This window comes from Balaenoptera borealis (assembly GCF_965194805.1).
Source record: "Balaenoptera borealis genome assembly, chromosome: X".
NCBI classification, from domain to species: Eukaryota; Metazoa; Chordata; class Mammalia; order Artiodactyla; family Balaenopteridae; genus Balaenoptera; species Balaenoptera borealis.
Genome location: NC_138881.1, coordinates 16394519 through 16421180, shown reverse-complemented (window position 1 = coordinate 16421180; position 26662 = coordinate 16394519). Strand labels below are relative to the sequence as shown.

The following is a 26662-nucleotide window of genomic DNA, read 5'->3' as shown; positions in this document are numbered from 1 at the left end:
AAGCGCCCAGCTCCACACTCGGGCCTCTGCTCGCCCATAGCTGGCTCAGTGCACCGGGGCTGCCAGGCCCACACAGGATGCCAACTCTTCTCCCGAATCTCCTTCCAAATCCAAGCGCTTCACCTCCACCCCTCCAACGTGGTTGGGCTCACCTGGACTCCTGCGGAGGCCCAGCAGCAGAGCTCCCAGGGCTCCTCTCGGCCTGCTCCGGTTCATTCCCAGCTGGGGCCCAAGGGGATCTTCCCCACGCAGAAACCAGATCTTGTCCCTCCCCCGCTTCCCACCCTCCAGCACGTTCTCAATTAAAGTGCAACCCAAACTTCCCGTGAAGACCTCCAAAGGAGCCACCTGACCTGGCCTCCCACTCCCCCCATTTCCCTCGCCTTCTGTTCGCTCTGGTCCAGCTGCTTCCCTTTCTGTTCCTCAAATACTCCAACTCATTCCCAGCTCAGGGCTTTGGAGGCGGGCTTTCACCAGTCTAGGCCCAGATCTCTGCACACATGCCACCACCTCTGCACTCCGCTCAGATAAAGGCACGCCTCCCCTCCCTGCCACCCAGCGACTCTCTTCCACAGGATCTAGTTCTCTTCCCAGAATTAGCTTGTTGGCATAGATGTGCCCGTGTTTATCATCTGCCCCCCTCCCTAGAATGGGGGATCCCTCCAGGGTTGGCATCTTGAGCATCATGTTCCCCTCTGTATCCTCAGAGCCTTAGAACAGTGCTTGGCACACAGTAGGTGCTCAATGAGCATGTCTTGATGGAATCTTCTCTACTCAGGCTAACTCATAACTATTATAAACCCCTTGGGGAATTTTCTTGTATTGTTGCATCTGTGGCCATACGAAGAATCACAGTTAATCATGGAACATAATGGTACTTAGGAAGTCTTTGATATAGAACATTTCAGGGGGCTCTGTTTATCTCACGTTCTTCGTCCAGTGTCAGGACAGATGGGAAACGAACATCCCATGAGGCTGGCAAGACTTCAACTTTTTAAAGTCTAAACTTCTTAGAAACTGAACAGATGATGCCTTGGAACCTCTTATTTGCTGCTGTTTTACACAATTGAGGAAGTGGCCCCATCTTCTGGAAGAAATATTACTTTAGGTTAAATGTTGACATGACATTGGTTTCTTCAAAATGAAAAAGAAAAAAAAAAAAAAACTCATGCAAATCTGAAACAACTTTTGAATAATCTTATTTCACTTCGTGGTCATTAACTACTATCATTGTTTTATGATCTGAGGTTCTCTTAGACCAGTGGTTCTCAACCAGGAATGCTTTTGCTCCCAGGAGACACTTGGCAATTTCTGGAGATAACTTTTGGTTGTCACAGGACAGTACCCACAACAATGATTCAGCGCAAAATGTCAACAGTGCTGAGACTGCAAAATGCTGTCTTAGACTTTGTAAGAAAGCACATGTTATTTATAGAAACTTTGGAAAATATAGATAAACTCAGAGACAAGAAACTGCTAGCAACTGTTAATCCTTTGGTGTTTTAGCTTTCTAGGATTTGTTTCCTGTGCACATATATTATTATTAATAAAAGTTGTATGTACTGGATATATTGTTTTGTAACTCTTTTTAAATTGTGCCTCATGAACCATGTCCTTGTTATTAAGTATTATTCTACAACATGGTTTTTAATGACTGCATAGTATTTTGTTGTATGGATGTACCATTATTTATTTATTCACTTCCCCACCATAGGACCTTTACATCTTCTAATTTTATCTATTATTTTCAATGCTTTGATGAGAGATGAACATTTTGGTGTCTAAGTTTCTACCCAACTATAATTTTCATCAGATGTATTCTTAGAAGTTGGACTGCTAGATCAAAAGTTGTATTTCAAGGCTTTAACGTTTACTTTTATTTTATTTTATTTTTGGCCATGCCACGTGACTTGCGGGATCTTAGTTCCCCGACCAGGGATGGAACCCGGGTCCCGGCAGTGAAAGGCGGAGTCCTAACCATTGGACCGCCAGGGAATTCCAATGTCTACTTTTAAAAACTAGTAACTACAGGGCTTCTCTGGTGGCGCAGTGGTTAAGAATCCACCTGCCAATGCAGGGGACACGGGTTTGAGCCCTGGTCTAGGAAGATCCCGCATGCTGCGGACCAACTAAGCCCATGCACCACAACTACTGAGCCCGTGTGCCACAACTATTGAAGCCCGTGTGCCTAGAGCCCGTGCTCTGCAACAAGAGAAGCCACCTCAATGAGAAGCCCGTGCACCACAACCAAGAGTAGCCCCCGCTCGACGCAACTAAAGAAAGCCCACGCACAGCAACTAAGACCTCATGCAGCCATAAGTAAATAAATAAATAAATTTATTTTTTAAAAAACAGTAATTCCTTAGTTTAAAAAAAAAAACTAGTAACTACATGGTGAGCTCCTTATGCTTGGGGAAATATTTACACTCCTTGGTATCGTCCACTGTAACTGGCTGTCTTAGGTGGGGCTCCCTCAGAAGTTGATCTGAGGATAAGATTCAAGTGCAAGTCATTTATTTGGGAGAAGCACCAGTCAGGCCGTGAGGAAGTGAGACAGGGAATGGAGAGAAGCCAATGCAAGAGTAGGCCACCTCTGTGGACAACTGGGCCTTCACACCCCTGAGAAGCTCTAGAAGAATGTATGGGGCACACCTCAGAGTTGTCCCACCTGAGGGGGAAGAAGCTGGGGAGTTGACCCTCCCACTCTCATTCATTCATCATGGCCCAGGGCTGCTCCTGGGACAACTCAGTGCCACTCTGGCCTTCCTTGCACACAGGCTGGGTGTGCTCCCATGGCAGGAGAAAGCCCCTGCAGGAGAGTGACAGGCGCTTGCAGGAGGAAGTCATCAGTGTGCAAGGGGATGGTGAGTGCCAAAGATAGTACTGTTGGTGCACTGACGGTGTCAGCCACACTGGGCCCATAGTGAACACACAGCAGAGGCCCACCGAGTATTTTTCAAAAAAACGAATGTCACTAATGTTTAGTGATTAACTGATTCCATGTATGCACATAGAGGCAACAATGCAAGAAAATTCCCCAAGGAGTTTGTGATAGTTACAATTTTAGCCTGAGTGAAGAAGAGTCATACCATTTTAGAGCAGGAGGTGAGCTCGGGAAAGATCCCAGTCAAGCTTGGCACTTCACAAATGAAACAGGTCCATCCAATGATAGACTCCATGTGCCTATGTGCGGGATAAAGGGTCTGATCATTCCAATAATTGACAAGTAACTAAGCATTCAGCTCTGGACCTTGGGATGCATTTTCTGTCCCCCAGGCATTCCAAACTCCCACCTGTCTCAGAGGGACAGAACTTTTGAACTTTGCACTTGCTGTTTCCTTCTGCATAGAACGGTCTCCCCTAGATCTTTGCACAGATACCTTCTTCTCTCGACTCCAACGTCATTTCCTCATCCAAGCCACGCTGGCCTATGGTTATCACAATCGACAAGCTTAGGGAGATACCATCAAATGGTCAAAGCACATGAAAGGCACTGACACCCAGAGACTGGACAGCAAACACAAATAAAGGGTTGTAAGATGTATAGGAAATGAGCAGGTAGTTTGGGCAGAAGGAGATGAAGAAGGGAGAGTCCCAGTAGATGTGTGTTCATTGCGGTGCTGATTATCTAGTTTCCACTCTGCTTTCTCCATCCTTCCCCATCCTGCGGCCCAGGAGGTTGACCTGCATGCATTACACCCATAGACCTCCTTGCTCTCTGGCTTCCTCTTGGGTCCAACCAGTGGGCGACACTAGCAAGAGATGGGGGCTGAGTGGGGTCAGTGTAAGTAGTCCCTGCGGAATTCCTTCCTGTGGAATTCTGTAATGCTTTCCCAATCCTTTTTTTTTTTTCTTTTTTTTTTCTTCTGGCTGCACCACGTGGCATGTAGGATCTTAGTTCCCTGAACAGGGATCAAATCCATGCCCCCTGCAGTGGAAGCATGGAGTCTTAACCACTGGACCACCAGGGCCCCCAATCCTTTATGAATAAACCCTTTATTAAACATGTCTTGACTTACCCAGTTTGCATGTTGTTTTCTGCCGGGATCTTGACTGATAAAATAATTTAGTATATTTAAGACTCAGACATTTAACTCAACACTTCTTTATTTCAGAGGCTTTTCCACAGTCATTTTAAATGATGTTATGCAAAGACACCTGTCCGGTTCTCTTTTTTCCTTTATTAAAGGTCATGTTTTCTCAACCCTTTCTCATCTTTGTGAACTTTAAAAAACTCCACCTGGGTTGATTTCCTCATTATGGCTCCTGACTCCAGAGGGGTCTGGCATTGAGTTTCCTATCAGAACACCTTCCTGCCCTCTGCTTTATGGGCTACAGAGAATGGGAATCATTTGAGCTTTCTGAATGCCAGGAAGGTGGGCATGGGAGACTGTACATCTTCAGACAAATTGCAGTTGTGAAATGTCAGTAGCTCCTACTTTTAAAAACCTAGCAACGGGGGTGGGAAGGAATTGGGAGATTGGGATTGACATATATACACTATTGATACTATGTATAAAATATATAACTAATGAGAACCTACTGTATAGCACAAGGAACTTGACTTAATGCACTATGGTGACATAAATGGGAAGGAAATCCAAAAAAGAGGAGATATATGTATATGTATAACTGATTCACTTTGCTGTACAGTAGAAACTAACACAACATTGTAAAGCAACTATACTCCAATAAAAATTATTTAAAAAAAAACAAACAAACCTAGCAAGGACCTTCAGATGAGAGCCTGTTAATCTCCAAGGATGTTAGGTGTAGGGAAAGTGTTCTGTAAGAAAGGTTGGGATTTTCTCCTCCTAGCCCTTCTCTCTTATTTCTATCGTCTACCCCCTAAGAAGAGTAGTTTTTGATGGAACATGGTATTTCAATTCATACAAAATAGGCTTTGGGAGATGGTCAATAGCAGAAAAATAAAAGATTGTTGTGGCCCATTGAAGCTCTACTCTAAGAAATTGAAAGCCTTCCTTTCATGACCTGCCATCACAGAGCAGGATGGAGTGGGCAGGAGTTTTTGGACCCTGAGGATCAGATGGTGCTTCTCCAGATGGCTCTGGCATCCCCAGATGTGTAGAGTTCATAATTGCCCCTCCACAGTGGGCATACTTAGGATTATGTGTTTTTTGTTTTTGTTTTTGTTTTTAGGATTATGTGTTCTTAATTAACATTGCAGCTCAAGAAATTATTTTATTCATACAACAAACATTATTGATCACTTACAATATGCTGGACACTAGAGACAGAATAGTGAACATGACACAGACCCTGCCTTTGACAAGCTGCTCACGGTTCAGTGGAGAGACAAGCATAAATAAATAATTACCCAGAGAGGTACAAGGAAACCCAGCTGAGGGACTGAATTCTGCCTGAGGTGCTTGGGAGAAGGCTTGCTGAGGAAATGATAATTGTACTAGATATGAAAGGAGCCATAGAAATTCATCAGGTAGAGAGGAGAGAAAAGACTATTCCAGTAAGAGGGACCAGCATTTGCAAAGGCACACTGAAGACTGACAAAGCATGGAGTGTTCAAAGACCCGTCCTCTGTAGCTGCAGAGGAGGGGTCTTGGGTAGGAGCAGGGGTGGAGTAGGATAACCCAAGAAATAATGAAAAATGTGTTTTTAAACTTCCACATGAGAAACTTTTTTGGGGAAGGACATGCTTTTCTGTTAATATCTAATTTTATTACACTGAAGCAGACCTTTTTTCCATGCACATTTGCATTTTAAATATAAAATAGATTTAGCTACAGTAATCAATACAGTATGGTACTGGCACAAAAACAGACATATAGACCAAAGGAACAGGATAGAAAGCCCAGAAATAAACCCACACACCTATGGTCAATTAATCTATGACAAAGGAGGCAAGAATATACAATGGAGAGAAATAGTCTCTTCAGCAAGTGTTGGGAAAGCTGGACATCTATGTGTAAAAGAATGAAATTAGAACACTCTCTAACACCACACACAAAAACAAACTCAAAATGGATTAAAGACCTAAATGTAAGATCAGATACTATAAAACTCTTAGAGGAAAACATAGAACACTCTTTGACAGAAATCACTGCAATGTTTTTTGGCATCCATCTTCTAGAGTAATGGAAATAAAAACAAAAATAAACAAACGGGACCTAATTAAACTTAAAAGCTTTTGCACAGCAAAGGAAACCATAAAGAAAACGAAATGACAACCTACAGAATGGGAGGAAATATTTGCAAATGATGGGACTGACAAGGGCTTAATCTCCAAAATATACAAACAGCTCATACAGCTCAATATCAAAAAAGCAAATAATCCAAGCAAAAAAATGGACAAAATATCTAAATAGACATTTCTCCAAAGAAGACATACAGATGGCCAAAAAGCACATGAAAAGATGCTCAACCTTGCTAATTATTAGAGAAATGCAACTCAAAACTACAATGAGGTATCACCTCACACCGGTCAGAATGGCCATCATCAAAAAGTCTACAAATAATAAATGCTGGAGAGGGTGTGGAGAAAAGGGAACCCACTTGCACTGTTGGTGGGAATGTAAATTGGTACAGCCACTATGGAGAGCAGTATGGAGGTTCCTTTAAAAACTAAAAATAGAGCAAACCTATGATCCTGCAATCCCACTCCTGGGCATATATCGGGAGAAAACCATAATTTGAAAAGATACACACACCCCAACGTTCACTGCAGCACTATTTACAATAGCCAGGACATGAAAGCAACCTAAATGTCCATTGACAGATGAATGGATAAAGAAGATGTGATATATATACACAATGGAATATTACTCAGCCATTAAAAAGAATGAAATAATGCCATTTGCAGCAACATGGATGGACCTAGAGATAATCATACTAAGTGAAGTAAGCCATACAGAGAAAGACAAATATATGATATCACTTATATGTGGAATCTAAAAAAAATGATACAAATGAACTGATTTACAAAACAGAAATACACTCACAGACATCGAAAACAAATTTATGGTTATCGAAGAGGAAGTGGGGGAGGGATAAATTAGGAGTTTGGGATTAAAATATACATGCTACTATATATAAAATAGATAACCAACAAAGACCTACTGTATAGCACAGGGAACTAAACTCAATATCTTGTAATAACCTATAATGGAAGAGAATGTAAAAACAAAGAATATACATGTATATATATATATATATATATGAATCACTTTGCTATACCTCTGAAACTAACACAACATTGTAAATCAATCATATTTCAATAAAATTTTTTTAAAAAATCCAAGGAGCCACAAGACAATGGAAAGATGATGAGGTCAGGAGCCAGAAGGCCTGAGCTCCAGCCTGTTTCTCATATTTGGTAGCCAAGCAATGCAGGAGTAATTATCTCACCCCTCAGCTTCAAGATTTTTTTGTGTGTTTTAGGAGAATATATTTGGTCACTTCATTTGCCTTCTAAACGTCCTTTCAAGGAGAAATGCCTTTAACTATGTTCTTAATTCCATGGAATACACAGTCTTTTTTGGAGCGATTGGATTATTTAGCATTAGATCACAGTCATGGCAATCTAGGTAATCAAAGGAGGTTGGGGCTTCCCTGGTGGCGCAGTGGTTGAGAATCTGCCTGCCAATGCAGGGGACACGGGCTCGAGCCCTGGTCTGGGAAGATCCTACATGCCGCGGAGCAACTGGGCCCGTGAGCCACAACTACTGAGCCTGCGCATCTGGAGCCTGTGCTCCGCAACGAGAGGCCGCGATAGTGAGAGGCCCGCACACTGCGATGAAGAGTGGCCCCCGCTTGCCGCAGCTAGAGGAAGCCCTCGCACAGAAATGAAGACCCAACACAGCCAAAAATAAATAAATAAATAAATAAATTTTTTAAAAAAGGATATTCAGTCTTTAAAAAAAAAAAAAAAAAAAGGAGGTTGAATAAAATCATTCATAGCAATCAGAGGCTGTAATTTTAAGTGAACAAATATTCTAACAAATGTAACTTCCTATAATAAACATTGACAGTTCCAAGTCTACAAGTCAATAGTCTTGGGAACAACTAAAGCAAACTTTTCAAGGCTTCAGGAAACTTTTTGGATTTTGTTGTTCTTTTCTTTTTAAGGGCAATGTTATGAAGTCAACAAACAGGACAAGTATGGATTAACTGAATTTTTATGGTAACTGGTATAAAAACGATCTGCTTGCAGCTATCTAAATAAAGGCTGATTGTCAGTTCAGGGCTTTGCTTATTAACCCTTTATCAGATACATGATTTGCAAATATTTTCTCCCATTCCGTAGGTTGCCTTTACATTTTGTTGATGGCTTACTTTCCTATGCAGAAACTTTTTTTTTTTTTTGGCTGCGCTGGGTCTTTGTTGCTGCCGGCGGGCTTTCTCTAGTTGTGGAGAGCGGGGGCTACTCTTCGTTGTGCTGCGTGGGCTTCTCATTGGATGGCTTCTCTTGTTGCAGAGCACGGGCTCTAGGCACGCAGGCTTCAGTAGTTGTGGCACTCGGGCTCGGTAGTTGTGGCTCGCGGGCTCTAGAGCACAGGCTCAGTAGTTGTGGTGCACAGGCTTAGTTGCTCCGCGGCATGTGGGATCTTCCCAGAGCAGGGCTCGAACCCGTGTCCCCTGCATTGGCAGGCAGATTCTTAATCACTGCGCCACCAGGGAAGCCCGTTGCCTTTGCTTTTAGTGTCAGATGCAAAAAATCATTTCCAAGACCAATGTCAAGGAGCTTACCCCCCACGTTTTCTTCTAGGAGTTTTATGGTTTCAGGTATTACATCCAAGTTTGTAATCCATTTTGAGTTGATTTTTGTGCACGGTGTAAGAAAGGAGTCCAGTTTCATTCTTTTGCATGTGGCTGTCCAGGTTTCCCAACACCGTTTATTGAAGAGATTATACTTTCTCCACTGTATACTCTTGACTCCTTTGTCATAAATTAATTGTGAATGCTTTTGGGGAGATAATTTAAATATAGTAAAGTGCTCAAATCATAAAAGCACAGCTAGATGAATTTGTACATTTGTATACACCTCCCACTGAAATCAAGATCTAGAATGTTTCCAGCATCCCTGAAGGCTCCGTTATACTCCTTTCCAGTCAATACCACCCTCCCAGAAGTAACCACTGTTCTGATTTCTGTCACCATAGATTAGTATTGCCTGTTCTTGAACATCATATAAGTGGAATCATATAGTATGTGTTCTTTCTTATCTGGCTTCTTTCATTCAGTTCAATATCTATGACATTCACCCATGTTGTTGGATGTTCTCTGCTTCTAAGTTTGATTTGACCTTGATTAAAATTAAAATCTTTTCAGGCTTACATTAACTTGGTTACTTATCTGCAAAATGGGATATATGACAGCCATGTCTTAGGGTTTGGGGGAGAATTAAATTTATAGATATCGGTTATCCATACTAGTTTTGTGATTTGATAATAAGAGATAATAAATATAATTAGAAACAGTACAGTAGCAGAATCAAAGCTTATGTGATTCTCTGAACAGAAAGCAAATGTTATCTTGGGGAAACCTTCCCATTCGGTTACTGGACATGTCCTTTGCTTATCATGTTGCCCCTTTTACTGAGAGAAAAGGCCCTTCGCATCAGTTCCCCACCCAGCGTGCCATTGAGTCAAATGGACACTGTCACTAACGCTCCGTCAGTTCATCAGGAAGACATTACTTTCAGTGGATTGCTGTGATCTGTGTGGTTTGGATCTCCTGGAAGGGTAGGCTCCCCAAAGCCGCATTCATGCATCCGAGTCCACCCCACCAAGTCTTGGGAAGGCCAAACTCAATCTGAGTGATGTCCTTGGTTTCTGTCTTTGGACCTCCTCTCCAGCTGGAGGCGGAAGGATCCTCAGCTGCCAAGGAGAGCTCCATCCTGACCACACATCTGAGACATCAAGGAGCTTAAGCAGCTCCAGAAGGAATCTGCAATTAATTATGTTTCGCAAATTGCCTTTAGTGGGGGACCAGCTCTTTTCAGGCCCTGGATGAGGCGCAGTGTGTGACTTTGACAGGCTTACCTAAGTTACACATCCATGGGGGGAGTGGAGAACACCAGTGTCGTCTGGAAGCGCCCCACTCTTTGTAGGAGAGGAGGGCATAACCAGCCAGGACATTTAGCAGTAGAGTCTCACCCTCCTGGGCACATTAGCTCTTCTTTTAGTCATCTGCAGTGTGGAGAGTTTGGCTGCCTATTGAAAGGGATGGAATTAATGATTTTCTTCTGCTCTCTTGGGCTGGGATAGTCTTCTTACATTTCTGTTACACCACAGAGTATCATCTTCCTTTAATAAATCACAGGCCCTGTTCTGCAAGCTGGGAGTTAAAAGTGGGAATTGCTACCGGCAATGGACTGGCTTTATGGGTAATGAATAGCCACCTCCGAGAATGATAGAGGGGCTAAGAGCCTAGGCCCTGGAGCCAGGCTGCTGGGGTTCAGCCGGCTCCACCGGTTACTTGCTGTGTAACTGCAGGCAAGTAGTCATTAACCCCTCTAAACTTCAGTTTCCCTATTTGTAAAATAGGAATGATTTTACCTAAATCACAGAGGTGTTGTGAGGACAAAATGAGATAGTCATTATAACGTGCTTAGCATAGCTTCCGTTTTAATACATGTTACTTAATGTAATCAGAATGACTCTCAGTTCAAACATTCAAATATAAAAACATCATTTTATTATTTACATAAATTCAGTTTTGGACACCCGGGGTGGAGGGAAATTTGACCTCAATTATTGAGTCTTCTCTAGGCTGTACAGTTGCTTCATGGTCATCAGCCATTTTCCTGTACTGGACAGGGTCCTAGCTCCCTTTCAAGTTCAGCAGTTCTGGAGCTGCCAAGACACACTTGGGTCATGGAGCCCCTGTTCCTGGGATTCAGTGTCCCCAAGTGTACCACGGGCTTGCAATTTTTCTGAGTCATCAACAAATGCAGCATGCAGCAAGGATCAGGAGGCTGCAGACTCTTCCCCTCCCTCAAGGATTTACAATAGAATATTCTAAGGTATTCTATGAAAACTACATCTGTGCCCAGCAAAGCAAGTGCTTCTATTAAGTTCACTAGACTATGCATTTTTTTTTTTTTTTTTTTGGCCACACCGCATGGCACGTGGGATCTTAGTTCCTGGACCAGGGATGGAACCTGTGTCCCCTGCATTGGAAGCATGGAGTCTTAACCACTGGACCCCCAGGGAAGTCCCATAGACTATGCTAACTTAATCAGATAAAGATTATTTTGCTTGTGTGGTGATGAAATGAAGCAATGAATAAATCTGTTAGGGGTGCAATTTTGTCATTTTCTTCTGCACTGCCCAAGATGACTGTGGTTTAATGGGGTGTGCACAACAGAAGGCACAACTTGATTTTACCTGAAAGACATACTTTTTCTTGAATTTTTAAAGATTTTTTTAATTTAGAAAAAAATTTTCATTTCTCCAGAAAAGTTGTAAGAACAGTACAACAGATCCTAATACACCATTCACCTACATTTGTTACCGAGTCCAAGCTCGCTCTGCTCGCCGCACGACAGGCCAATAAATCGGGAGACGAGGTGATGAGGCAAGGAATATGACTTTATTCAGAAAGCCGGCAGACCGAGAAGATGGCGGACTAGTGTCTCAAAAGAACCATCTTATCGGGGACTGGATGTCAGTTTCTTTTATAGAACAGAGAGTGGGAGGAGGTGAGGAAGTAAAGTAAAAAGGCCATAAGTCTTGCAATATCTCCTGGAATGGCCAACCTCGGGGTGGAGATGTGTTAATTTCTTCTTTTTGCAGCCATTCACAGGTGGACAGGGTCAGGATGCTTCCCTGAACAAAGGCACTTTGGTTTAACATTCAGGCAGAGGGGCAGGGTTCCCCGAGGCAGGCCATTATGTATAGACAGTATCCTTTTAGTGAACAAAAGCAATGGGAAACAGGTTAAAGTAAAAGAAACAGATCCAACATGTAGTCAGATTTTGTTCTTCCCTATAACATATGCACGTTTTGTTAACATTTTGACACACTTGTGCTCTCTCTGGATATAGATATAGATATAGCTATAGATATAGCTATAGATATATAGATATGAGTTTTATTTATTTATTTATTTTTGGCTGAGTTGGGTCTTCGTTTCTATGCGAGGGCTTTCTCTAGTTGCGGCGAGCGGGGGCCACTCTTCATCGCGGGGCGCGGGCCTCTCACTGTCGCGGCCTCTCTTGTTGCAGAGCACAAGCTCCAGACGCGCAGGCTCAGTAGTTGTGGCTCACAAGCCTAGTTGCTCCGCGGCATGTGGGATCTTCCCGGACCAGGGCTTGAACCCGTGTCCCCTGCATTGGCAGGCAGATTCTCAACCACAGCGCCACCAGGGAAGCCCCCTAGATATGAGTTTTAAAGAACCATTTGAGGGTAAGTTGTAGACACGCTGTTGACCAGTTGATGACTTTTCACCCTGAGTACTTCCACATGCATTTCTTATAAACTTTCTTATAAAACTACAATTATCAAAATCAAAAAAGTAGTGGATACAATATTATCCTCTACATATAGTCTGTATTCAAATTTCACTAAAATTAAAACAAACTTATGGTTGCCAGGGGATGGGGGGGGAGGGATAAATTGGGAGATTGGGATTGACATATACACACTAGTATGTATAAAATAGATAACTAATAAGGACCTACTGTATAGCACAGGGAACTCTATTCAATACTCTGTAATGACCTATATGGGAAAAGAATCTAAAAAGGAGGGGATATATGTATATGTATATGTATAACTGATTCACTTTGCTGTACACCTGAAACTAACACAACACTGTAAATCAACTATACACCAATAAAAATTACAGGGAAAAATTTTCACTAAAATTGTTCCAGTAATGTCCCTTATAGCATTTTTTTCTTCGCAGGATCCAATCCAGGATGACTTGCTGTATTTAGTTATTGTATAGTAATCAGCACTTATGAACACCACTAAAAAGCATTAGATTAGGAGTCAGAAGCATTGAGTCTAAATAACCTTTTAACCTATCTAAGCTCCAGATCTTTCATGTGGTAATGAAGATGAACGCTCACCCCTGCCTGCCTGCCAAGGTTGTTGCAATGATCAAATGAGGTTCCCTATTCTTTCTGAATGGCAAAGCACTGTGCAAATATGCAGGACTGTTCCATACACCCATTTTCAGCTAGTTTCCTAGGGCTTAATTGCAAAAAGTTACTTTTCTGAAGGGATGGAAAGGGGTGAGGCAGACAGAGTCAGGAAAATGGTGTCGACATCTGAACCTGGCACAGATCATAGCATGACACCAAAGTCACTTCAGAGCTTTAGCAGACTTCATACTCCTCAGATGATGATTCTTTCTTTCTTTTTAATAGAAAAGGTCTCTTAAAGCTCTAAAAATCTGTGATTCTATTTTTGTAGTCTTTTTTCCTTAAAAACTTGAGATGTAACTTCCACACAGAAAAGTGCACAGATCTTAGTCCATAGCTTGAATTTTATGGGTGTACACCCATAACATCTCCACCCAGATCAACATAAAGAACACTTCTGTTACCCTAAAAGGCTCCCTCATGCCCCTTCTCAGTATCTCTCACCCTCACATTAACTGCTAACACTTTGTCATATATTTGTCTATCTGTCCTTGAACGTCGTGCAAATGGAATCATGTGCTTTTTTGTGTCTGCCATTTATTTCTCAACATTCATGGCTAGATTCATCCACATTATTGTGTGTAAGAGTAGTCCATTCTTTTCCTGATGGCTGTGTAGTATTCCATTTTGCACATGTTGCAATACTTACCCATTTTACTATTGATGGACACTTGTGTTGTTTCCAGTTTGGGGCTATTATGAATAACGATGCCATGAATACTTTGTGCTTGTCTTCTGGTGGACGTAAGAATTCTGTTGGTTAGATACTAGGAGGGGAATTGCTCAGTCATAGAGTGTACATAGATTCTGCTTTTCCATGGTGGTTTTACCTGTTTACACTCTCACCAACAACGTGAGACAGGTGAGAGAGTCCTTCCATATCTTTAGCATCACTTAGTATGTCAGCCTTCCTTTTATGCTTTAGCCATTTTGGTGGATATGTAGTGATGTCTCATTGAGCTCTCTTTGCATTTCTGGCATAGATTTGAGGGCACAGTGACTAGGTCATGGCTGCTGTGTCAGGGCCAGCCTTAGGCAGCTGCTTCTGTAAGGAAGTGACTGGATGAGCACAAGGAAGGCTTCTCAGACACGGGCTAGGTGACTCCACGAAAGTCATTCTCGTTAGAGGATAACTTTTTTCTCCTGGTGACATTTGTGCAATCTGTGGCCACCTGGCATCTTTTGAACACCCACCTTATGTTTGGAAAACTTCCTCCATGGATGCTGACTCTTTAAAGATTGAAATCATACATTTGCTTTCCCAAAGTTCAGCGACTTTCCCCCGACCAGATGCACCTGGCTAAGACTTGGATCTGAAAGCCAGTAATGTGTGGGAGCAGGTGATATGAGGAACCCAATTTCTGGCACCTTCTTTGGAGGCAGCAGTGGCTGAATTTTGGGCATCCAGTCCCCACTGCCATCTGTGGGAGCTGCAGGGTCTGTCTGAGAAGTAGCCTGCTCTGGGCTGCAGCAGACCACTGGTGGTTTGGGCAATTTTCCTAGTTCCCCCACCCCCCAGAGGTTCTATGAACTTCTTAAATATGCCTTAAATTTTTTTCTTTATTTGGAAATCATTTTAAACTTGGAGAAACGTTCAGTGTACATTTCCTAAGAAAAAGAATATTCTCTTAAATAACCATAGTACAGTTATTGACATCAGGAAATTTAATGTTGATACAATATTTTTATTTAATTTATCATTTGCGTTTCAGTTTTGCCAGTTGACCCAATAATGTCTTTTATAGCATTTTTCACCTCTAGTACAGGATGCAGTCTACGGTCAGGCATTGCATTTAGTTGTTGTTTAGATTGTTTCCATTTAAAGAAAATTAGGCATTTCTTTGTGAATACCAACACTCATGTATATACTCTTTGCTATACAAACATGCTGTGGTGTAACCTCCCATTTTTTTTCACTCCATGATACATTATGTCAACTTTCCATGTCAATAAAATTGTCCAAACATAATAATATTTAATGGTTGCCTAGAAATGTATAATTTCACCAATCACTTGTTGATTGCTGTTTAGGTTGTTTTCCATTGAAAGAAAATTATAATCAGCTTTATAATAGTGATTACTGGATATTTACTCATGTTTAGAGAAAATCCTCCATTGACTGAAGTGTGTGATCCCCCTCACCACCCCCATCCCCCCACCAACTTCTATTGTCTGCACCTGAGGGAATCCACCTTCTGAACTCAGGCATTGCTGTTTTCCGTTTCCTTACAGTGGCAGTGGTGCAGAAGAAATAAAATGTCTCTAGGGCTGATGCCGAAAATCCCAAACTTAAAATGACTGCAAATGTCATAGCACTTGATCCCAGAGGCCAAGAGTCATCATCTGCTGACATTTGAAGGGACAACAGAAGGAGTCTAGTCTAAGTGTTTTTAATTAAGGTATGTACATTATTTTTTTAGACATAATGCTATTGTACACTTAATAGACTACAGTAGTGTATACATAACTTTTATATGCACTGGGAAACTAAAAATTTAATGTGACTCGCTTTATTGTGATCTTTGCTTTACTGTGGTGGTCTGGAACTGAACCTGCAATATCTCCATGTTCTGTCTATATTTGTTAGTTCCAGTTCTTTTAAAATTGAAGGTGTTGAAGTTGGGTAAACTTGGCTTCTTGCTTTACACATAATACAATAGTTGTAAAGTTCAAATATGCATATCAAATAAATGCTTTACTTATGAATGGACACTAATGAGTTATGTAGGTATAACTATCACAAAATAAGTACCTTTGTAAATGTAAGTGTAAACTAAAGGGTGATTCATACACCCCTCCCCATTGTTCTTCTCTACTGTGTTTTGATGATACAAACACTAGTTCCCCATATCCATTTTCTCTGTGAGATTTACTTATTTTGCTATGTGGAAAGACTGATGTATTTAAATTAGCTTATAAATCATGCCCTGTAAAAATGTCTTAGTAGCTGGCAAGAAACCACATTGTCACTGATATTTCTAAATAATGAAGATGCTTTGGGAGACACTTTTCAAATTTAGATGGGTAAATGAAATGGAATTCTCCTGTTCTCTAGGGTTTCACAGTTTTGTAGTGCTACTAATTTGAAATGGCAGCTTTTCCAGAAGACAGTGTGACTTTGCGTGCTTGTCAAAAAAAAAAAAAAAAGCCAAAACAAAACAAAAACAAAAGAACCCCCAGAAGCTTACACAAAGTTTGCTCACATGCTAATGATGCCTGCGCTTTTCTAAGAAGCAGATGGACAGTGAAAGCATTAGTCCTGGCTTTGTCGTCTACCCAGCCCCAACTCTTAGCATTGCCCAGCTCGCTTCCCACTCGGAAAGGCTCACTCCCCAAATCCTGTCCTGGAAGCACCCTAGGACTATTCTTGACCTCCAGTGCAAAATGAAATGTTTGCTTTATACAAGATTACAACATGGAGTTTAAGTGGTTGCGAACACTAAAGTGAGGAGAAAACAGATTGGCAGATTTTCCTGCAGATTTGTGTAGAAATCAGAACAATGGAAAAGGCAGGGAATGGAATGGTGATTGTAGAAGTTGGGTCTACTTCTGGGTGGTCCAGCAATGGAACCCTTTGGAGGAGATTAGAGAGCTTTGAAAAAGTCCATCACGCTTTAAGGCAGCTGATCTCAACCCCAGGGGATATAGAGGAATTACTGGGGAGAACTTTCAAATGACAACTTTGCCCACTCCAAGGGCTTCTGATGTTCCTTGTGATGGCAGCGCAGGCTGGATATCTTCTGTTTGCTCCCCAGATCCATCCTCCATCCACCCCGACCCTGCTCTATGCCCGTGTGGACTACATCACCAGGCTCCCTCGCCCTCCCTTTTCTGGTTGGCTTCAGCCAAAGGGAGGTAGCGGTGGGAAGTTGGAGGGTGGGGGAGAGTGAGGTTGGGGGGTTTATTCTCCAGGTCGACCTGGCTTGCTGATTTGTGTGGTGGAAGAAACAGCTCCCACAAGATGGCTGCTCCCACTGCCGATCTCTGGGCTCTGCTTACTGCTCTCTTCATTGCCCTTCCTGTGTGAGGAGTGGTACTGGCTTCCTGCTGTTACATGCCCTGCTGTATTGGGCTCTCCTTTGGGATTTCCCTAAACCCTGACCATATCTCTGCAAATGGTCCCTTCTTTAAACTCTCCTCAACTCCTAATTGAGTGTGCCTCCTGTTTCCAGCTGGGACCCTGTTGGTATGGGGAGTGTGTGAGATGTTTTGTGGGTCGATGTGGGGTAAGGAGCTCTCCAGGTGATTCTAATTCACATTTGCTTCCCTGCCTGCCCTTCTCCACCCACCACCCCTTCAGAATAGCAATGAAGCCCAAGTCATGAAAAAGCAGTGGGTAGAAGAAAAAGAGGGAATGGAGCAAAGAGAGGAGCAGTTATTAGAGCAGAGAGAATGCCTGGAAGGCCACCATTTTCCTTTCACTTTAGGGTCTGTGGAAATCCTGATGAGTCTGGAAGCAAGTACTGGACGGCAAAGACCCAACTTGCTAATTTGTAAAACCAACTTGGATATGGCCACTCATTAGACTACTGCATATTCTGCCTTAAAAAAGAAAACAGTACACAGGAAACATTACTCTCCTTTTCCCCTCGCTGACTATTTCAACTAATAAGCCTGTGCATTAGTCACTTTGCTAATGAGTAGTCTTACCCTGGCCCTCAGTGAACTAGGCCAGAGAGGGGCCCTGCAAACTCTTGAAAAACCTCATGAAAAATTTTGTTCTTGTTGACCCATTAGCAGAGGGGTGAGACATGCCAGGGGCCTATGTTTATATATTGTAGCTATATTTGGAAATTTAATTGTTTTTCTCAAAATCTCAATTGAGAAAAGTTAAGGATTTTATAATAACAGAATCAAAATAGCACATTCCAAGACCTAATGTGTTCTCATCTTTCATTGGCCTCTAAGATTTTCATAGTCCAGAAAAGCAAGCAAGGGAAAAACTATTTTACCAGGTCCTCTACATCAGTGGTCTCAACCAGGGGTGACTGTGCTCCCCCAGGGGACACTTGGCAATGTCTAAAGACATTATTGATTATTACCACTGGAGTGAGGAATCTACTGGCAGCTAGTGGAGAGAGACCAGGGATACTGCTAAACGCCCCAAAGTGCACAGGACAACCTCCCCAACAAGGAATGATCCAGCCCCAAATGTCAATAGTGCCAAGGTTGAGAAACCCTTCTCTGCATTAAAATTTCAGCTCTGTTAGCAAGGAAATTAGTGCTAAATGATCTTCATAACTTTGCAATTTAAAAACCACACTCCAGGGACTTCCCTGGTGGCGCAGTGGTTAAGAATCCGCCTGCCAATGCAGGGGACATGGGTTTGATCCCTGGTCTGGGAAGATCCCACGTGCCAGGGAGCAACTAAGCCTGTGCGCCACAACTACTGAGCCTGTGCTCTAGAGCCCACGAGCCACAACTACTGAAGCCCGAGCACCTAGAGCTCGTGCTCCACAACAAGAGAAGCCACTGCAATGAGAAGCCTGCGCACCACAACAAAGAGTAGCCCCCGCTCCCCACAACTAGAGAAAAGCCCACGCGCAGCAACGAAGACCCAACGCAGCCAAAAATATAATAAATAGACAAATAAATAAATTTATTAAATAAAAACCACACTCCAGGGACTTCCCTGGTGGTCCAGCGGCTAAGACTCTGTGCTCCCAATACGGGAGGCTCAGGTTCAATCCCTGGTCAGGGAACTAGATCCTGCATGCTGCAACTAAAGATCCCGCATACCGCATCTAGAAGATCCCGCATGCCACAACGAAGACTGAAGATCCCGCGTGCCACAACTAAGACATGGCGCAGCAAAGTAAATAAATAAGTAAATATTTTAAAAAATAATAATAAAATAAAATGAAAACCACACTCCAATGAAGTTAGGTACCCCTAGTTTACCAATATCATATAAATCACTCATTAAATATTATTGCCTTGGGACTTCCCTAGTGGCGCAATGGTTAAGAATCTGCCTGCCAACGCAGGGGACACAGGTTCAATCCCTGGTCCGGGAAGATCCCGCATGCCGCAGAGCAACTAAGCCTGTGCATCACAACTACTGAACCTGCGCTCTAGAGCCCACGAGCCACAACTACTGAGCCCATGTGCCACAACTACTGAAGCCTGCGTGCCTCGAGCCCGTGCTACGCAACAAGAGAAGCCACCGCAATGAGAAGCCCATGCACAGCAATGAAGAGTAGCCCCCGCTCACCGCAACTAGAGAAAGCCTGAGCGCAGCAAGGAAGACCCAACACAGCCAAAAATTAAGTAATTTAAAAAAACAAAACAAAAAAGCAACCTGGCTTATAGTAAAATAATCACATTTTTAAAATATATATATTATTGCCTTAGAGTTTGTGGTGTTTTGAGAATGGCAAGTTTACTGCATTTTTATGTTACAACCAACATTTTTCAAAATAGAAACCAGGCTAGTTGGTCGGATGGAATAAAATCATTTTGGAGCACATGGAGTCTTTTTTTAAAATTGCTTCTCTAATCAAAAGCATTTTCTCTTCAGATTGTGGTTCTAACTAAAGAGATGCCCGGCTCCAAAGAAAGTGGTCTGAGGTTCAGAGTGCAGACCAAGGAGAGGGTAGTAGACCTAGCATCTTAACCATTAGCAACTGCAAAGAAGAGATGAGAATCTAGTGCTAGTTGGGAAGGATTTTACCAGACACAAAGGTATCAGATGTCCTATCTCCTTTCCACCCAAAATAGTTCTGGCTTGAACATGAGGTCCTCAAGGTGTCCTGGAGTAAGGAGGAAAAAATCTGTTCTGGAAATGGACTACTGTTAACCACCCCCAACTACTGAGGTTTGCTGGTAAAAGAAGAGGCCAAGAGTGTCTTACACTGTTTGTCACTAAGGGACATGGTGTGCTTGTTTTAAAAAAAAAAAACAAAAAAAAAAAACCTTTTGTTAAACCTTACTCTGTGCTGGGAAAGCAGGCTCAGAAAGAGTCAAAGAGCTATTAAAGAAGCTAAAAGCCTTTTATGGCAAAGAAAAATCAGCCTGGTATTAAAATTAATGAAGAAGCTGGAAGAGCATAGACAAAAATGCTGAAAGGATGGAGATGGAGAAACTATTTTAAGGTCAGTCTCCAAGAAGATGAGAAAACAAATGTGGCCAGGTGGAAGGAAATGCCAACCTCTCCAAATTAATTATCCAAAAGAAGGACCACGTTTCTTGGAAAAACTGACCAATGCAAATTTGCAGCTCCAAATACCATTCTTCTGAGTCTATTAGAAGAATCAGCTCAAGGACCTCAGCAATTCTGGAGTTTGAAGAGCACTTGAGAGTATGCTGAAATTTCTGCTCTTCAAAGGAACATTCCTAGAAGCAGAAATTGGTCTGCTCAGGCTGACAACACTAAAATGATGAAGAGCTCAGATAGGCTCAGGCTGCAGGAATGTAACAAGGTTGTTCAAGTGATGGATAAATGGCGGATGAAACTCATGGCCAAAGTTGTGCAACATGGCTTTGTGGACCACCCGAGCCCAGCTCCCTGCCAGGTACGGGGAAGGGTGTGGCTGTCATAGCTGACCCCTACTATACAGCCCGTCAGAAGCGGGCTATCCTATGGATACTTTAAGAACGTTCTCATTTTTGAGCCCATGAGGTCCTATAACAAGATGGTGGTGAATTGGGCCCAACAGAGCTAGTAATAATAGTGGATAATAAGCATCTACAAATGCTAACAATCTTTATTATGGAATTTACTTTTTGAAAATAAACCAGTCAGTGGTTTGTCCTAATCAAAGAGATAACAAAAGGCGGGGATTAAAATAGCAGGAAGTATTGAAGTAGCATTTGAAAGCAACAGACTAGATCAAGTAGGAAAATGAATTTAATATGGTAGCAACTAATCGAAGGATTAGCAAGAAAGTAAAGATGGTCATGCCCCAATGGGAGTAAAGCTAATAACAATATCTGACATTTATTCACCTCTTATTCTGTGCCAGAGATTGCTAGAGGATTTTATTAACATTATTGTACTGAATCTTCCTCACGGCTCTATAAAGTAGATACCATTACCCCCATTTCACAGATGAGAATCTGAGATGCAAAGACGAAGTAAATGCCCAGGTTCACATAACTACAAAGCAGCAGAGCTGGGATATGAATCCACGTCTGTCTGACTCCAAAGTCCAAGCTGTTAAACACTATATTCTATTGGCATAAACTTCTGGCCCTCTGGTGGAGTAGGATGCCTGGGGAACAGCGGAAGTGTCATCATTTGGGTTTTTAGACTGAACAAAATATTAGTATGTGTGTCATAGGAAGTAATCTCTAATGGCTCAGGGGTGGGTTAAAATAATATCTGCAACTTCCAGTTTTGAATGTTAAGGACTCTTAATCCACTGCACTAGTCATTTAGTGTAGTCCACTGAAGTTTACACAGCCCTTCACACACACTTTCTCAACTGATCCCCACTGAAACCTTGTGAGGTAGGCAGGTCACATATTACTATGCCTCTTCTCAAAGATGTGATGGGCAGTCCCATCAGAAATGAAGCATTGCCAAGTTACTTATCATCACAAATATGTAGGAAGAGGCGGAAATGTGATTCCAAAAAAAGTTGCTTATTTCAACCCTGAGCAGTTCATAAGAGTTTATAATTTATTTCCATAACTGTGTGATTGCTTCCTTTTCAACAAGGCTTTGACTCACTCGGAGGAATGTATTCCATTACAAGTCCGCTGGCTTCAGGCTTTATGCAGAACCAGTTGGTTGCCATGACAACCTGGATTAACAAAACACAAACCATGAACTTTTTCAATACTGGTCACTAACTCACTTCTAACAGTCCACTTCAGAACTGTGGAAGCTGATGGTGTTTCTGAAGGAGTATATTTTCATATCTTCATTCAGAAGGGGTTCTCTTAGTTTGAAAATAATCTCAAGACATCTGCTTTGGGTTCAAGGGAAACTTGGACATAGGGCTTTTTGTCTCTGTGGCTAAAGAGTGTTTAGAGAGCAGTGTCTTCAGCCATGTTACTTTATTCTTTAAAAACTTGCATTTCTCATACCAAATAACTTATAGTGCTGGTTGAAGCAAAAAAAAAAAAAACTAATAATATATTGAAGTTTACTAATAGCACAACCCTTACAGCATTTATTACTTAAGTGCCTAACTCTTATCAGAAGATGGTTTATTCACTATACAAAAATGCTATAGGATAATATGTTTGACTTTTGAAAAATGAGATAATTTCTAAGATACCATAAAACCTCACTGGCTACAGGTAAATGAGAAATTGGAGGAAAGAGAGGCAGGGAAATTTAATTTGAAATGGTTTTTCTAAATTGTGACAAACCTGTTTTTCTTTGCTCAGCATCCATCCCCAAATCCTCTGATAACAATCTGACTCTCCTTGGGTAACCACCCTGTACCCCACCCTCAGCCCTGTAATTCAGGTACAGCTGACCCACTCCAGTACCAACCAGGGATGGACATGTGACACAAGCCTGGCCAGTGAGAGTAATGCACCCAACTGAATATGGGGATTGGTTTAAGGAAAGGCACATGACCAAAGTCTGGCCAATCTGAGCCAATATAACTCAGTTCCATGGTCTTTGTTGGATTTCTTGGGATGGAGGAGTGTTCTGCTGGGGTTGCTGAACAGTTGTATGAAAGCCTAGAGCTACTGGCAGCCATCTTGCTACCATGAGGAGACAGTCACCTGAGAATGGAGTCTACTTAGAGGGAAAAGAGAGAGAGGTGGAGAGAGCAAGACCAACTTCTGATGACATCGTTTGAGCCCCTAAATCAAGCCTTGCCTGAAGTCAGCCTCCGGACTTTTCAGTTATTTGACCAATAAATTCCTTTTCTCCTTAACTTTAGTTTAAATTGGATTTGTTATTTGCAACTGAAAAGGTCCTGATTAATAGAGAAAAAGATCTATATTATTATTTCTTATAAATTTATTTATTTATTTATTTATTTTTGGCTGCGTTGGATCTTCGTTGCTGCGTGCAGGCTTTCTCTAGTTGCGGCGAGCGGGGGCTACTCTTCGTTGCTGTGAGCGGGATTCTCATTGCGGTGGCTTCTCTTGCTGTGGAGCACGGGCTCTAGGCACGCAGGCTTCAGTAGTTGTGGCACGCAGGCTCGGTAGCTGTGGCTCGTGGGCTCTAGAGCACAGGCTCAGTAGTTGTGGTGCACGGGCTTAGTTGCTCTGCAGCATGTGGGATCTTCCCGGAATAGGGCTCAAACCCATGTCCCCTGCATTGGCAGGCGGACTCTTAACCACTGCGCCACCAGGGTAGTCCAAAATCTATATTATTTTAAATACATGCAATAATTAAATGTAAGCTAGAAAGTAGAAGACATCCTCAGGGACCCTGTTTCAGTGATTAGATAATTATGGCATCTGATAAGCCTAATTAATTCCCTTGTAGTCAATCCCTTGGGGGAAGTTTATTTGCTTAAATCTTTTAGAGATCTTATTTATGATTTTAATTTGTGCTCCTGAGAAATAGTTTCCTCAGAAAGGATACATTTTGACTCCCATCTTAACTAAAACACATCAATGGGATTTTATTACAGAAGGCTCATTATATCTTTCTCAGCCTGATGAATAACTGGACATGCTGATATCCCAATCATGGACAATCCTGACCTTCCAAAAGAAAAACTGAAAACATAATATTTTTTAGTCTTCAGCTTCAAGGTATTATTGCATTTAATAAACTTTTGCTCCATAAATCATTGCATAGTTGTTTTAAATTATAAAACATTTGGAGGCCCAAGCAAAAAAGACCTGGACAACATTGTGATTATTATCTTGTTTTTCTTTAAACATCTTCAGGAACTCTACAAATTTTCCTATTCATTACCATCCATCTTAGGGGGTTAATATATTTACTTTAGTAGATTCTCTAGAGTATTAATATGACACTAAATGTTACATCATGACAGGGATTTTCAACCCTGGCTGCCGATTAGAATCACCTGGGGAGCTTTTCAAAAATACTAAATGCCATGGCCCAACCATAGACCAATTGAATCAGAATTTTTTGGAGTAGGATCCTGGCATCTGTGTTTTTAAAAATCTCCCCAGGTGATTTTAATGTCCAGCCAGAGCTAAGAAGAACTGCATTATTGGAAATATTGACTAGAATTCTATGATTTGTTTCAGTAAGAAATCATTTAATAAGGAATCATTTTAAAATGCCCCTAATGCCTGAAAATGAAATTTTGAAAAAATTATATATGTGTATACACACACACACATGCACACACACTCACACATACATGAAATACATTATATATTTGAGCAACTCCCTTATGTTCTTCGGCACACTGAAACACCTCTCAAGAAATCTGATCCTTTGAAGTCTCCTTTCAAAGGAATGTATAAGAGGCCGGCTATTTGCCATGTGTTGGAACATCAGTCTTTCTTCAAAGTGAATTATTTCTATTATTATCCTCAAATATTGTCTATTTGAAATTGTGTAGTTCTACAATTGTTTCTTTGTTAACTTTCCCCAAAAGAGTGCTTACTTACTGTTTTTCCAACTGTAGTTAGTAGCGTCTGTACTTAGAGGAAGACTTATGGCTACTGTCTAAGATGCTATTATCTTCTTGCTTCTAAATAATACATGAAACCTAAAAAGACCCAAAGAAACTTTTAGTGAGAGAGAGCTAGAGTAAGGTGGCAGGATGAAACCAATCACAGAATCTCTTTCCCTTAATATGAACAAAAAGGGATTTTTTCAAAATAGCAAAAATTTACCAACAGCAATCAATCATAGAAGAAAAGAGGTATTACCTGCTGTCCAAAAAAAAAAAAAAAAAAAAAGGAAAAGAAAAAAAGAAAGAAATGGTGGTCAGAGGAAGAAATGGATAACTGGGGCTCTTATTCTGGCTCAGTGATGTACTGGAGCAAGTTCACAGTGGCTTACGAGAACTGATAGTCCAATTTTCAGGGATTTTTTTCAAGCCAGGTATTAAACAGAGCAACTATTAAAAATTAAAGAATATGGGACTTCCCTGGTGGCACAGTGGTTAAGAATCTGCCTGCTAATGCAGGGAATATGGGTTCGAGCCCTGGTCCAGGATGATCCCACATGCTGCGGAGCAACTAAGCCCATGTGCCATTACTACTGAGCCTGTGCTCTAGAGCCTGTGAGCCACAACTACTGAGCCCATGCGCCACAACTACTGAAGCCCATGTGCCTAGAGCCTGTGCTCCACAACAAGAGAAGCCACCTCAATAAGAAGCCCACACACCACAACGAAGAGTAGCCCCCACTCGCCGCAACTAGAGAAAGCCCGCGCGCAGCAACGAAGACCCAACGCAGTCATAAATAAATAAATAAATAAATGCTTTAAAAAATTTTTTTTAATTAAAAAAAATTTAAATGCTATAATGATATAAACTTACAATTAAGTAAATTATATTTAAAACAAAGCTCATAAATACTCAAAAAACATCACTTCCTAATTATTTTACTTCATTTTATTATTACTTATGCTCTTGAGGGTATTTGCATCTATCGTATCTTTTATATATGGTGGAAATACTGTATAATGTGCTATGCTATACAGTGCTATGTGTTCCAATTCCACATTCAGTAATGTCATATTGGTAGCTTGAAATTGGCTATGGTGGGAGTATTTATACTATGGAGATTGGCATACACTATACATTAGGGATTTTTATTTCTGAGAGCCAGTTGCCAAACATTTACCACCACACCACTGCTCTTAACCTCACTCCCACCTCCACTGACAATCACCTGAAGTGGTACAGGGGGAGAATACAGTGATCAACAAAAACCCAAATTCTCATCAGTAACTCTCAGTTTAGACAGAAGTGAACTGATGAAGAAAGTAAGAAACCCTAGGAAAAATCAACAAAAAGACCTGTGTTTCATCAGAGACAAAAAAAAAAATCTTGAGTGTGCCATTTACTATGGATTCATACAAAATTGGGGGCATAATTGCACAGGGAGATCAGCTTGGTGCTTTGTGACCACCTAGAGGGGTGGGATAGGGAGGCTGGGAGGGAGACACAAGAGGGAGGGGATATGGGGATATATGTATACATATAGCTGATTCACTTTGTTATACAGCAGAAACTAACACAACATTGTAAAGCAGTTATACTCCAATAAAGATGTTAAAAAAAAAAAATTGAGGGCATAATTCCAAGCCTAAGGATACAACATGTTAAAAATTGGTTATGTCTCCAAGCATAAGGTCTGAACTCCTAGTGTAGAACACAGAAGAAATTATTTAAAGAGAATTCATGTCCCCCAACAAAGGGAGCACCTAACTCCAGCTGAACCGTCTACCTCTACCCCATGACCTTATCATCAGTATAGAGAAAAGTATATAGAATACCATATTTAGACCTCAAACTCGAGCTATATGAGGAAGATAAATGAATTTTAGGTAAGTTAGAAGAGGGTAAAAATTCACTCATACATGTCAAAGAAAACAGAAGGTCCAGACAGCTGGCAACACTGAGAATGAGAAAATGAAAATAAGACAAAAAACCAAGATGAAACGCTAAAACAGCAGA

At 41.5% G+C, this 26662-nt stretch overlaps 2 long non-coding RNA genes across 2 annotated transcripts in view; one reads left to right on the top strand and one right to left on the bottom strand.

Annotated features, from left to right (window-relative positions):
* LOC309620021 overlaps positions 1-26662 on the bottom strand; it is a 601726-nt gene that overhangs the window by 336342 nt on the left and 238722 nt on the right. The window lies entirely within an intron of this gene.
* Positions 153-26275, top strand: LOC309620006. The gene is made up of 2 exons (XR_014239366.1): positions 153-7575; positions 7915-26275. It is a non-coding gene; the product is annotated as an uncharacterized lncRNA (long non-coding RNA).